At 53.5% G+C, this 11,721-nt stretch overlaps 1 protein-coding gene across 1 annotated transcript in view; it reads left to right on the plus strand.

Moving 5' to 3' along the window:
- Positions 1-11,243, plus strand: part of STK35 (serine/threonine kinase 35) — a 46,214-nt gene extending 34,971 nt beyond the window's left edge. Inside the window, exon 4 of the mRNA XM_079944487.1 lies at positions 6,705-11,243. The gene's annotated coding sequence lies outside the window, so the exon portion shown is untranslated. The remainder of the gene's footprint in view (positions 1-6,704) is intronic.
- The last annotated feature ends 478 nt before the right edge of the window (positions 11,244-11,721 follow it).

The raw sequence follows: 11,721 nt of genomic DNA on the forward strand, positions 1-11,721 counted from the left end.
GATAATGTAAACTGCTAGTGAGCGGCAGAGCTCAAATCTGAACCCAGGACTGTTTACCACAGCCTGCACTGGAGTAAAAGTGCAGAGTTAAAGCTTAGCTGTGGGATTTCCCTGGTGGCACAGTGGTTAAGAATCTGCCTGCCAATGCAGGGGACACGGGTTCGAGCCCTGATCCAGGAAGATCTCACATGCCGCGGAGCGACTAAGCCCATGTGCCACAACTACTGAGCCTGCGCTCTAGAGCCCACGAGCCACAACTACTGAGCCCGCGTGCCACAACTACTGAAGCCCACGCACCTAGAGCCTGTGCTCCACAACAAGAGAAGCCACTGCAATGAAAAGCCCTTGCACTGCAACAAAGAGTAGCCCCCGCTCGCCACAACTAGAGAAAGCCTGCACACAGCAATGAAGACCCAATGCAGCCAAAATAAATAACTTAAAAAAAAAATTAAAATAAAATAAAGCTTAGCTGTGGCTCCCAGAGATTTTTAAATCCTGTGGTTGCCAAACTTACACATTTTGAAGGACAGTACAATTTCAAAGCCGGGGGTGGGGGTAGGAGATGGAAGAACAGTTTTTTAAACCACTCCCATATACTTTCATCGTCATTTCATCAAAGAAATGACATTTTGACCAAGGTAGGAAGGCCATACTTTTAGAATGAAGGGTAATCTTTTGTTCACCCAGCCATTCCCAGTCTGCGAGCTGAAGACATGGGGAGGGAGTTGGCCGTGGGAGCCCATTGGGTCCCCAGCCCCATGGCTGCCTGCTCCCACCTCAGCTTTCCCCAGCCTCTGTTCTCCAACCTGCTGATGGCCTTAATGGGAGCAGTTTGGTTCCTCAGTCTCCTTGGACAGAAGGGACAACTGCTTGGCTGGCAGAGGAACTTGCCAGAAGGCTGCTCACCACCTGGTTGGCACTGCATCCCCCTTTGTGCTCTGGACCCCAGACCCATGCAGAGGTACTTCAGCCAAGCCTTCTGGAAGCCTTCTCTGAGGGAATCTGTTTATAGGTGAAGGGATTAAATGGGTTTTAAACTCCACTTAAGCTCTTTTTGTCTCTCTAGGAAGGGATTTTACATTACAAAGTTACATGTTAAAAGCAGGAGCTTTGGAGTGAGTCAGACCTAGGTTCAACCCTTTTTTCTACCACTTACTAGCCATGCACATCTTGTCTCTGAACTTTAATTTCCTCATCTCTAGAACTGGGGCAACAGCAGCTCCTACCTAGTAGGGTGGTTGAGTGAGATGAGGCAGTAGATGTAAAACACTTGGGTCCATGACACAGCCCACAACTACTGAGCCTGCGCACCACAACTACTGAAGCCCATGCGCCTAGAGCCTGTGCTCCTCAACAAGAGAAGCCACTGCAATGAGAAGCCCGTGCACCACAATGAAGAGTAGCCCCCGCTCGCCACAACTAGAGAAAGCCTGTGCGCAGCAACGAAGACCCAGTGCAGCCAAAGATAAATATATATATATATATATATATATATATATATATATACACATATAAATTTTTTTTTTTTTTTTTTAAAGAGACACTGACCCGCCCAGTGTTGAGAGTACAGGTAGGAAAGCCGGCTTCCAGTCTCATCGAGCTCTCCCCACTCTTCTCTGGGGACCTGGTTTTGTCACGTGCTGAGGGGCTTGGGACCAGGGGTCCTTACCCAGGGTCCTTCTAACTCCAAGGATGCACACACAGCAATCCCCTTGAAGGCACAGGAAGCATCTCAGTGTGTGTAAGTCACATGAATTTTTCTGGAGGAATATCCTCAACATTCAGATTCTCAGGACCCAAGGAGTACTGAGAATCAAGACGAGCTTTGTAGGCTCCTTCTCGATTGAGGAAACACCCTAACCAGAAGGCAGCACAGGAGTGCTATGCGGGCTTCCCAGGCAAAAGAGGCCTGGGCGCTGTGATGGGGGGTTAGGGTGGGAGGGCGACTCCAGCTCCCGCACCAGGGCCCTTCCAAACAGAACAGCAGGATGGTGAGGTCCCTCTTCTACAGGCTTTCAAGCAGAACCTGAGTCTCCCTTAAAGTGGACGAATGTCACCAAGAGGAGGTGGGCTCTATGTGTGTCAGCTGAGCCCAACCTGCAGCCCACGCAGCACAACGAGGACACAGGCTCTCATGGCTGCAAGTGGCAGGCCCAGGATACGGCAGGGCATGGCTCACTGGGAGACAATGGATAAAGGTAGGACACTTTTATATGTAACAACTTGGTAAGGCTGTCAGCCCTCCTACACAGCCTTACCAGGTTGTTACATAGAAAAGTGTCCTACCTTTATCCATTGTAGAACATGCCTGCACATATTCAATGCTGAGTAAGTGATTGCTGTTACGATCATCATAGAGAAATAAGGAGCTCGGATGTACTGAGGGAACTTAGTCCGAGAGCTGAAATAAGAAAGGGAAGCATTTGCCAGCACCTTCCTGGACACCTTTCCCGCAGGGGACCATCTCAAATGCAGGCTGTTAGAGCCACGGCAGAGCCGGCTCTGGAAGCACTAAATGGAGGCTCGTAGTAGAAAGGCTGTGGGCAGTGAGGCCGGAGAAGATGGGGCTGAGTGCCAGTCCTGCTGCTCTGGTGTGGGGCAAGTGGCTCCATCTCTGGGCCTGTTCACTCGTTAACTCCTCGCTGGATGAGCTTGTCAGGCAGGTGAGAGATGGGAGTGCACTACAGGCGTCACCTGCAGGTTAACCACATCACTGCTTTTCATTGTGCTCAGAGGGGTGGCTTTGCCCTCTAGGAGGGCTCTGTGCTCAGAAGTCAGCGTTCCAACTGAAAGGGACATGGCAAGTCCTGACTGACGCCGGCAATCAGGCAGTCGAGCCATAGCCCAGGCAGTCGGAGTGGAGGTGTGGCATCTACTAGGACGAAGGGCAAGGGCCCACTGGGCTGGGACCTAAACCATTCATTGTTCCAGCAGGTGCCTGGGAGGGCCTGCTGCTGCTTTACCCCAGAGCCACGTGGTCTGAGCCCTTCCTACCTGGGGCTGTAGAAAGCCCCACCCTACCCACCCACCCCCCACCCCCCACCCCCCCTTTCCAGGGAGGTCGCAGCTATTGGCTCCCTGGGGGAAGGTACACCTTCTCTAATGGAAGACGGGAAAGGAATGCAAAGCCGGGGTTCTCTCTGTGGAAGAAGGAACCCTATTTCTCTTGTCCCTGCCCACTGGGCAGAAGGAGGCGAACCTGTCCTGAGGCGTCCTACCAGGAGGGCCAGAGCCAGTGCCAAAGCTGGAGGGAGGGAGTGTGGAGGAGCCTGTGGGAAATGTCAGCTGCTTCCTGGCAGGGGAGCCAGGGTTAGAGTGGTCATGACGCTGGTGTCAGGCACTCTCGCAGTGCTGGGTGCTTGGTGTGACCTTTTGCAGGCACAGTCTGTTCTGCTAGTTTATTATGTAAAGAGACTTCTGCCTCCCTGTCGACACCGCTTTTCTGCTGCCGTGCGTCACCTTCCTGCTGTGATGGTCATCCGTTTGAGGTTGTCCTCAGCTTGGGTCCAACCAGGGGAGGTAGGAAAGCAGTGTTAAACAGGTCATAACTGGTTCCAAAGATTATCTTAGCAAATCACACATGACCATACAACTTCCCGGGCCTTTCTTCTTTCTCACAAGCACTTAGCATCTTAGATGGTGAGGTTCCCCCAAGCCCTCCCTCCCCCAATCTTCTGGTTGCTCTGCTTCATCTACTGAAAGCAACAGGGAGAAGGCCCTTAGGCCTGCTGAATAAAGCTAGGTTTGAGGTGGCTGCTGGACCGTCACAGGATGTGCTCATGATGATTGTATTTTTCCAAGTCAAAACTGGCATATAAGACCCACCAGTGGATGTTTGTTGAGGGGAATTAACAGGTAGGGAAACAGAAGCAGTAGAATAAAAGGCTGGGCCTGAGATCAAATACTTGGATCAAATACTTTTCCAATGCCTTTATCATCCATCCCCACTTGATTCCACACATGGACCCTGAGTCACCCCTCACCTGTGCAGTGGAGGAAGGAATCACACAGTCTAGCCTCTCGTCTGACAGGTGTGGAAGATCCTCCACTGTCCACTGTGTGTGGAAGAGGCCAAAGAAGAGCCTGGGTCTGGTCTCTGGGACCCCTCGCTACTCCAGAGATCTTTCTCATGGGGCTGCCAGCTTTCTTTATTCATTAAATACACTTTTTTTTCCCATTAAAAAGTGAAGTGTGGGGCTTCCCTGGTGGCACAGTGGTTGAGAGTCCGCCTGCCGATGCAGGGGACACGGGTTTGTGCCCCGGTCCTGGAAGATCCCACATGCCGCGGAGCGGCTGGGCCCGTGAGCCATGGCCGCTAAGCCTGCGCGTCCGGAGCCTGTGCTCCACAACGGGAGAGGCCACAACAGTGAGAGGCCCACGTACCGCAAAAAAAAAAAAGTGAAGTGTGACAATATGATGTGTACTCAGTATTAAAAATACAGAGGGAGAGTGGAGGAAGAGGAAAATCCACCGATGACAAGTATAACATTTTGATGTATTTTCTTGCCAGATTTCCTATACTTGGAGGTTTTTATTTTTTACATAGATATGGTCATATGTCACAGAACTTCATAGCCTGCTTTTTTCCACTTAACCCATGGAAATGCTTCTGCCATACTGTTGTTCAAAATGCCACACAGGGCTTCCCTGGTGGCGCAGTGGTTGAGAGTCCGCCTGCTGATGCAGGGGACACGGGTTCGTGCCCCGGTCCGGGAAGATCCCACATGCCGCGGAGCGGCTGGGCCCGTGAGCCATGGCTGCTGAGCCTGCGCGTCCGGAGCCTGTGCTCCGCAACGGGAGAGGCCGCAACAGTGAGAGGCCGCAACAGTGAGAGGCCCGCATACCGCAAAAAAAAAAAAAAAAAAAAAAAAGCCACACAGCTTTCTCATTTCCTCTGTAATGTATCATTGAGTAGATGGGTCATTTGCTTCAATCTCTCATTTTTGGATTTGCGATTATTACCTCAATTTAAATACTACTTCAGTGGACATCTTTATTCATAAAGTCCTTTTCGTATTTAGGATAATCAGTTAGACTAGATTTCCAGAAGTGTAATTATAGGGTCTCAATCCATTTGAAGCTCTGAAAACGTTGCCAAATTGCTTCCTAGAAGGCTTTGTCACACTCCTCCAGTGGAGTGCGTGTCCTTGCCGTGGCACCTTCGCCCGGCTGGAAGCAGTTTGGATGGTTCACTGGCTGAGGACCGCGGCCTGTTAAGCCTGACACGTTCATAATTTCTGGTTGGGGACAAATGGCTGGGAGAGGATGGGATGTCGAGGAGTTGGGTCCTGCCGTGGGCCAGGTACTTCACAGTCGGTATTCCACTCAAACCTCGAAAACGAGCCCCCATTTCTCAGAGGAGGAAATGAAGGCTGACCGGGAGAAGTAAAGCTGTCCAATATTGCAGTACCCTGCTGCCTCTCGTGAGGACTAGCCAGGCATCTCCCTGGGACCTGAGGATGACAGGCCAGTGTGATATGACTGTACAGGCGGCAGGCAATGGTGGGGAGGACGCAGGGCTGGGGGGGCATACCTGTCAGGCTGCAGCGAGCTTACTGAGCCTTGAAGCCAGTGGGGGGATTTCACACACACTGAGTAAGACTGTCTGATTAAGTCATTCAGGATGAGAGTGGGCACTTGGAAACTCTGATGAGACAATGGGTCGCCACGGAGCATTGCTGCCCTGGGTGGCCCGCCTGCCCAGTATTAGGGCTATACTTAGCTCTAATCAGGCTCAGACTGGGAAAGTTGGGCTGGGCAGGGTGGGGGCTGGCCCAGGGCTAATCTCTGCGGGTTCTTGTATTCTAGGCCTCCATTAGAACAGGTCCCTGAAAGGCTGGCCGCTGGTCTCGTTCTGAGGCCTGGCACCAAGGCCATTCCCAAATAATAGCTAATAACAGTACAGCCAGGCACTGTTGTAAGTTTTCCATGTATTAGTTCATTTGGTCCTTGTAGTAACCTGTGATGTGGTACAGGTGACAAGACCAAAGAACCAGAGGACTCAAATTTGCCCACAGTCCAGTGGCAGAGACTGTGGACTGGACCACAGTTCTGGCTGCAGCCTCCTTCCTAAGCACGGCAGTGCCCTGCAGCCTGGGGCCCAGCGGGCGGCTCAGAGACCAACACTATCCCTGCCTGTGGGACTCTGGCCCCTCTGTGACCTGGGGGGGTAGCCTAGTGCAGGTTCTCAGAGGCCTGAGCCTCACTTCTCTTGTCTCTGAAATGGGGTAAGAGGGTTGCTGTGAACTTCCAGTGCAGCATGATTGGTCACAGAGGGGGAGGGGTGGAGGGAACTCGGGCTGCCAAGGCTGCGGGGACGGAACGCTTGGGTCCTGGGGCATCTTTCTCCTAGCAGTGCGGGGAAGCCAGGACAGAGGGGTGGGGCTCGTGCTCGGATTTGTAGCGGGGGTCAGCGTGCCTGGAGTCTGGAGTCTGCCCCTCCAGTGACGTGACTTGGGGCGTGGTGCTTAAGCCGCACCACAGTTTATCTGAAAAGGGGGATAACATGTCCGTGGCGTGGTGGTTGTAGTGAGGCTGGATTCACTCCATAGAGAGCGCTTAGAACCCAGCTCCCCCGGCTCCCAGCACAGCACGGCTCCGGAGTTCATCGGGGTTGGGTGCTGGTACCTAGTGGGGGCTCTGGAGCTTGGAGGTGCCCCATGCCCACTGACCCACGTCCACTCTCCCTGCCTTCTGTCTTTCAGGTTGATCCTCGGGACCCACAGTCTCATCATGTCTCGCACAGAGGACGGCAGAGGGTACAGGCGGTGGCTTGGCCGGTTGGCGATCTCCCAACAGCTGGATCTCCAGCAATGTGAAGCTTTTGTTTGGGTTTTCCCCCTCCTTTTAGTTTTGCTTAATTTTTTTATTTTTTATTTTTTTGTCTTCCTCCCCCCCCCCCTTTTTTTAAAAAATTTAAACGATTAAGACTTCAGAAGAACAGGAAGCTATGCTGTGGACAGGCATCAATTTCTTTAAAGAAACTCAATATGGACAAAGCATATGTATAAATTTCATTTTTAATTTTTATAAGGGGTTAGGGAGCTATTTTGTTTTTGTCCTTTATTTTTCCTGTCTCCTTTCTTTTACCCATCTCTTAGTTCTGCTTATAACACCTCACTTCCCCAGAGAAGGCCTGCCCCTCCATGGAGAATTTGGGGATTTCTCCTGGAATGGGGGACATGAAGCCAGAAGGAGGCTTCTGTGCTGCCTCCCCACCAGGTGCAGGAACTGCTGGACTCCCTGGTGGCCTGCTCCTGGCTGGCCCTTGGGCCTTGGAGATGATCAGAGGCCAAGAACCACCTGGAAGGGGAGGACCAGGGCTTGGCCAGGAGAACTCGAGAAAGAAGATCTGTATTTTGGGTTTGTCCTCTTTAAGCAGTTGGAAGCCCAGGGCCACACCAGGACTTACAGAGGGAATCCATTCCCTCTACTGCCCTTTAAAACCAGGAGTTCTGAGGGGGGAAGGGACAGAGGGTGATCATCTCGTACTTCCTGGCGTTTGAACGGCCAGCCCACCCCAGCTCTACAAGCCTACCTTTCTGTTAGTGATCTTCCTCCTAGAGGATGATTCCCAGAGAAAACTGTGTGCCAAACCTCTGCCTGGGACACAGGTGGGTCTTCGGCGGGCATCTGTCACTCCTGTGAGCTCAGCACCCATCACCTCCTGCCTCCTGGATCGTCGTCTTCCCAGATGTACCCACCAGATGTCCAGGTCATCAGACACCGCCTGAGTCCCCAAGACCCAGTTGTGACCATTGCCATAGGAACAGGGTGTCCTGAACCGGCTGCCACTGTCGTCTCCTCACAGTGAGGGGTGTGCCCTGCGTGCCGGCCCCGTGGTGTCACGTATGGTGACAGTGCCGAGCATCCTCTCCCTCACTGCAGGGACTTACTGTTAGGGGCTCCCCTCAGTGTAAATGTGTCTGATGGGAAAGGATGGACCTGGCTGACGGTGTGGACCATGGCCATTAGGTGCCTGTGGGCTTGTTGGCTGTGACCCTGTGACCCCACCTCCAGTGTCTGTCTGTAGCCTTTCTTCCGTTCTCCAACGACTCTTGCAACCTCCCTACTCCTGGGCTTCTGAAGCGGGGTGTCCTCTCCCCTTGCCAGGAGAAGGAGAGCTGTCCCTGTTGCCCCTCACCTGGCTTCTCACCCCATTACAGCAAAGCAAGGAAGGGAAAAGGAATTCTTTTGTGTTTAGTTGTTTTTGTTTGTTTTCTCTAAACCAGCATAGGATGGATAGGGGAGATGTTGGAGGGCATTTAAGTTGGTATGTGACCAAGGAGGGCTTCCCCCCAGAGCCGCAGCCCTTTGGCCCTGGGAGTTTAGGAGAGACCAGCACAGCATCAGCCCAGACTTGCAAACTCAGCAATATGTTTGCTCACATTCTTTCCGCCTTTTCTCAAGTCCTCTTCCTCCTCCTGGGCAGATGGCTAGCTGTGCTTAGCAGGATCCAGCAGGGCAGCAGGAGGTGACTAGGCCCTTCCCTCCCCTCCCTCAGCCGAAATTCTTTGTCATCACCTGTCTCTTGTCTCTTCCCTCTGACTTCTCAGACAACCTAGAGTCTACTCTGAGCTGCAGCTGGGAGAGCACATCCCCTAACTGCAGTGTGCACCCCTTCTCTGCCCCACCTCCCCGCCTTCCCTCTGGGGCAGCTGTCTGTCTGTCCATGAGCACGTGGGAAAAACAGTCCCCGGACTCGGCACCCTCGCCTGTCCCTGGCCGCAGCCCACACTCTGAAGTCCTAGTGAGGGTTCAAGCCTAACAGGTTATTTACCTTTTGCTTATCCTTCCCTTCCGCCCTCCCCAGGTCTCTTAGCTCTGACTAAGGTCTTGGAGCTGTAGGTCACAGGTGGCCATACCTTTCGGGTGAGGTGGGCAGCCTCCACGTACCCTTGTCTTGCAGGACTCCCAGCCCGTCCTTGCTTGGTGGCAGGACCTCCTTCCCTAGCTCCTGAGGCCTACCTTGTTAGCCCCAAGTGCCTGTCTCTCTTCTCCCTCCCCTGTTCTCCACTTCATCCACCTTGGACACCCAGCACCCGGGTGGAAGTCAGCCCGAAGTCAAGGCTGGCTCTGCCCAGTCGGCAGACTAGCCTCGGTTAGGCCCAGGTAGCCGTCCTCTCCCTTAGCCACTGTTCACCTCTTCCCACTGGAGTCAGCCTTGTCATCTCTTCCTGCCTTTTACCTGGGTCTCGGGCCTGGCAGCCGCTCTGGGGAGCATCATCTCAGTGCCACCAATTTGTTAGTCCTGTCCAAGTTCTAGGAGTTTCCAACCCTTAAAATAGCAGTCAGTTATTCTTGTCTCCTGGGATCTGTGAAAAGGATAGCCTTTGGAGGGAGGATCTGGGCCTCAGCCCTACGGATCTGAGCTCCATTCCCCCTCAGTGAGAGGAATCAGCAAGACAGATCATAGTGCCTTATTCCATTGCCCTCCCCGCCCGGCCGCCTGGCTCAGTTGGCAGGACAAGGCTTCTTTCTCCCTCTTGGTGTTCATCTGCCACTCAAACTCTCACCCCTCGCCCACAGATAGCCTCGTGGGAGGATGGATGCCCCGGTCTTTGCCCCATCCCTTCCTAAGAGCTGCAACCAGGCACGTGACCCCCAGCCACCACAGGGCGCTCACTAGCAGCTTCTGCTGAGGACAGGGCTGTGCTGCAGACAGGTGCACTCTCGGCCACCTCCTCCCCAGCACGTCCCACCTCTTACCTCCAGCCCAGAGGATGCAGTCTCTTCCCTGGAGACCAGCTCCATCTGACCCCCTCCTGGGCCCCAGGACTAAGGTCGCAGGCCTTAGCACCCTCTCATCCCAGAGGCACTGGGACAAGAGAATGGAATTCTTTCCTCTCACCCACATGTGGTTCGTGCCCCCATGGCTGCCTTTCTGAGGGAGTGTATTAAATGTTTACTTAAGAAATACCATGTTTACAGCTGGAGGAGAAACGTGCCCCATGCTGGGTGGAGATTTGACTCTCTGGACGGCGCCTGGCTCCTTTATGGCACTGCCAGTGGTGACCCCAGAGCGAATGAAGGCAGGGGACCGGGGCACAGGCCCTGCACCCCCTCTGCCCCCGACCCTGCGGTGCTAAGACCACTCACCACCTTCCTCACAGCCTCATTCCCCGCCCCTCATTCTCTTCCTCCGGGATCTCGCTCCTTAACTTAGGCGTCTCCTAGAAAACCAGTGTTTGGAGCAATAAGATAATTTTTTTTTGCTTGAGTCTTTTTCTAAGAAAAGGAAAAGAGCGGGCATTGTGGGAATCTTCTTTCTTTTCCTGCTGTTGGCTGCTCACTTTTTTAGAAGACAGATCTTACTTGGGTGGATGTCTGGGTTTCAGCCTTAGGAAGCTTGGAGAGGTAGGAGTCGGGCCTCCACCCCTAACTCGGCTCCGCCGCCCAGGCTCCCAGCCCTGCCCACCAAGTGCGCCACCCACCTTTGCTCCTCATGTGCCGCTCCCTCCCTGCCCATCCTGGGGGCACTGGTGGCTCTGCCTCTGAGTGGGGCTCAGGTTCTTGTTCCTTCCCTGTCCTGGGCCTGTCTGGGGGCCCAGCTGCTGGAGTCTCGTAGGACCTGGCAACCTGAGAAGAGCTGAGCTTACACTGCTCCGCTCTCCAGGCCCCTGGCTCGTGGCTGAGGCGCAGCCTTCGGGACAGTGCGGACTGTCTCTGATCCTGCCCTGCCAGGCTTAGATGGCCAGGGCTCCTGTCTGGAGAGATGCCCTGGGAGGCGGGGGACCAGGCTGATGTCAGCACCCGTAGCCGAGGGCTGAGTCCACTGCCAGCAGCTCCAGGAGTCCTTAGACGGGGGGTAATGGGAAGGAGGCCCCCGCGTCTTTTTCCCTGAGAGGCCGCAGGAGGAAGGGAGTTCATTTAGGGACATTTTAAAGAAATCGTCTTGTGTACCAGGCGCCTCTTTCCATCAGAGCAGGAGAGAATGTTGCTGCAATGATTCATATTCGTGTGGGGCCAACTTGGGTGTGAGGGAGGGTTTAACCCAGGCACAAGGTTAGTTTCAAAGACTAGTTAATAAATCTATTTTCTTTATTTTCTTTTTTTGCACAGAAGCTGGTAATCTAGGACCTACGTGTGAACAACTTTATATATGAATATTTTTTGTACTTGGTTTACTTGGGTTGGTATGATACATTATATTTAAGTTCCTTGAACACTGTGGATCCCCCTAATGTGTATGAATGACTGAGGCTTTGTAAATTAAGGGACGTTTGTGTGAATAAAGTTATTTGATGGGGTCAAAGAAGCCATACGTGATTTGAAAAGAAGTGCTTTGTGGTTTTGTCGCCTCCTGTTTGGAGGAGCTTGTTTGGGTCCTGGTTGCGTGAGCAGCAGAAGAGGACACTCGGCTGCTTGATGAGAAGACGCCTGGTGGCCTTGGGTGGTCCTCCCCATCCACACCTGGGACAGGAAACCACACCAGGCCTGGTCTGCTCTCCCCAGGGGCCCAGGGCCCAGCCAGCATTGCCAGCCCCCCAGACATCCAAAGGCCCTTCCAGCCCCAGCTCTGTGCTTCTGCAAGTTCTGCCCTCAGGGATTTTTAATGTAGAGATGAGTCTCCCAACCATGGCAGCAAGGGCAAGGGGACATTTTTGGAAAGCTCAGCTGGGAGGCAGGCTCTCAAAGGAGCTGGACGAAACAGCTCTGTAGGTGAGGGGGTAGCACCCGTGTCTGGGGACCAGTGATTGGCCGGGGGGTGGGGGAGGGGCG

This window comes from Stenella coeruleoalba (genome assembly GCF_951394435.1).
Source record: "Stenella coeruleoalba genome assembly, chromosome: 15".
Classification (NCBI taxonomy): domain Eukaryota; kingdom Metazoa; phylum Chordata; class Mammalia; order Artiodactyla; family Delphinidae; genus Stenella; species Stenella coeruleoalba.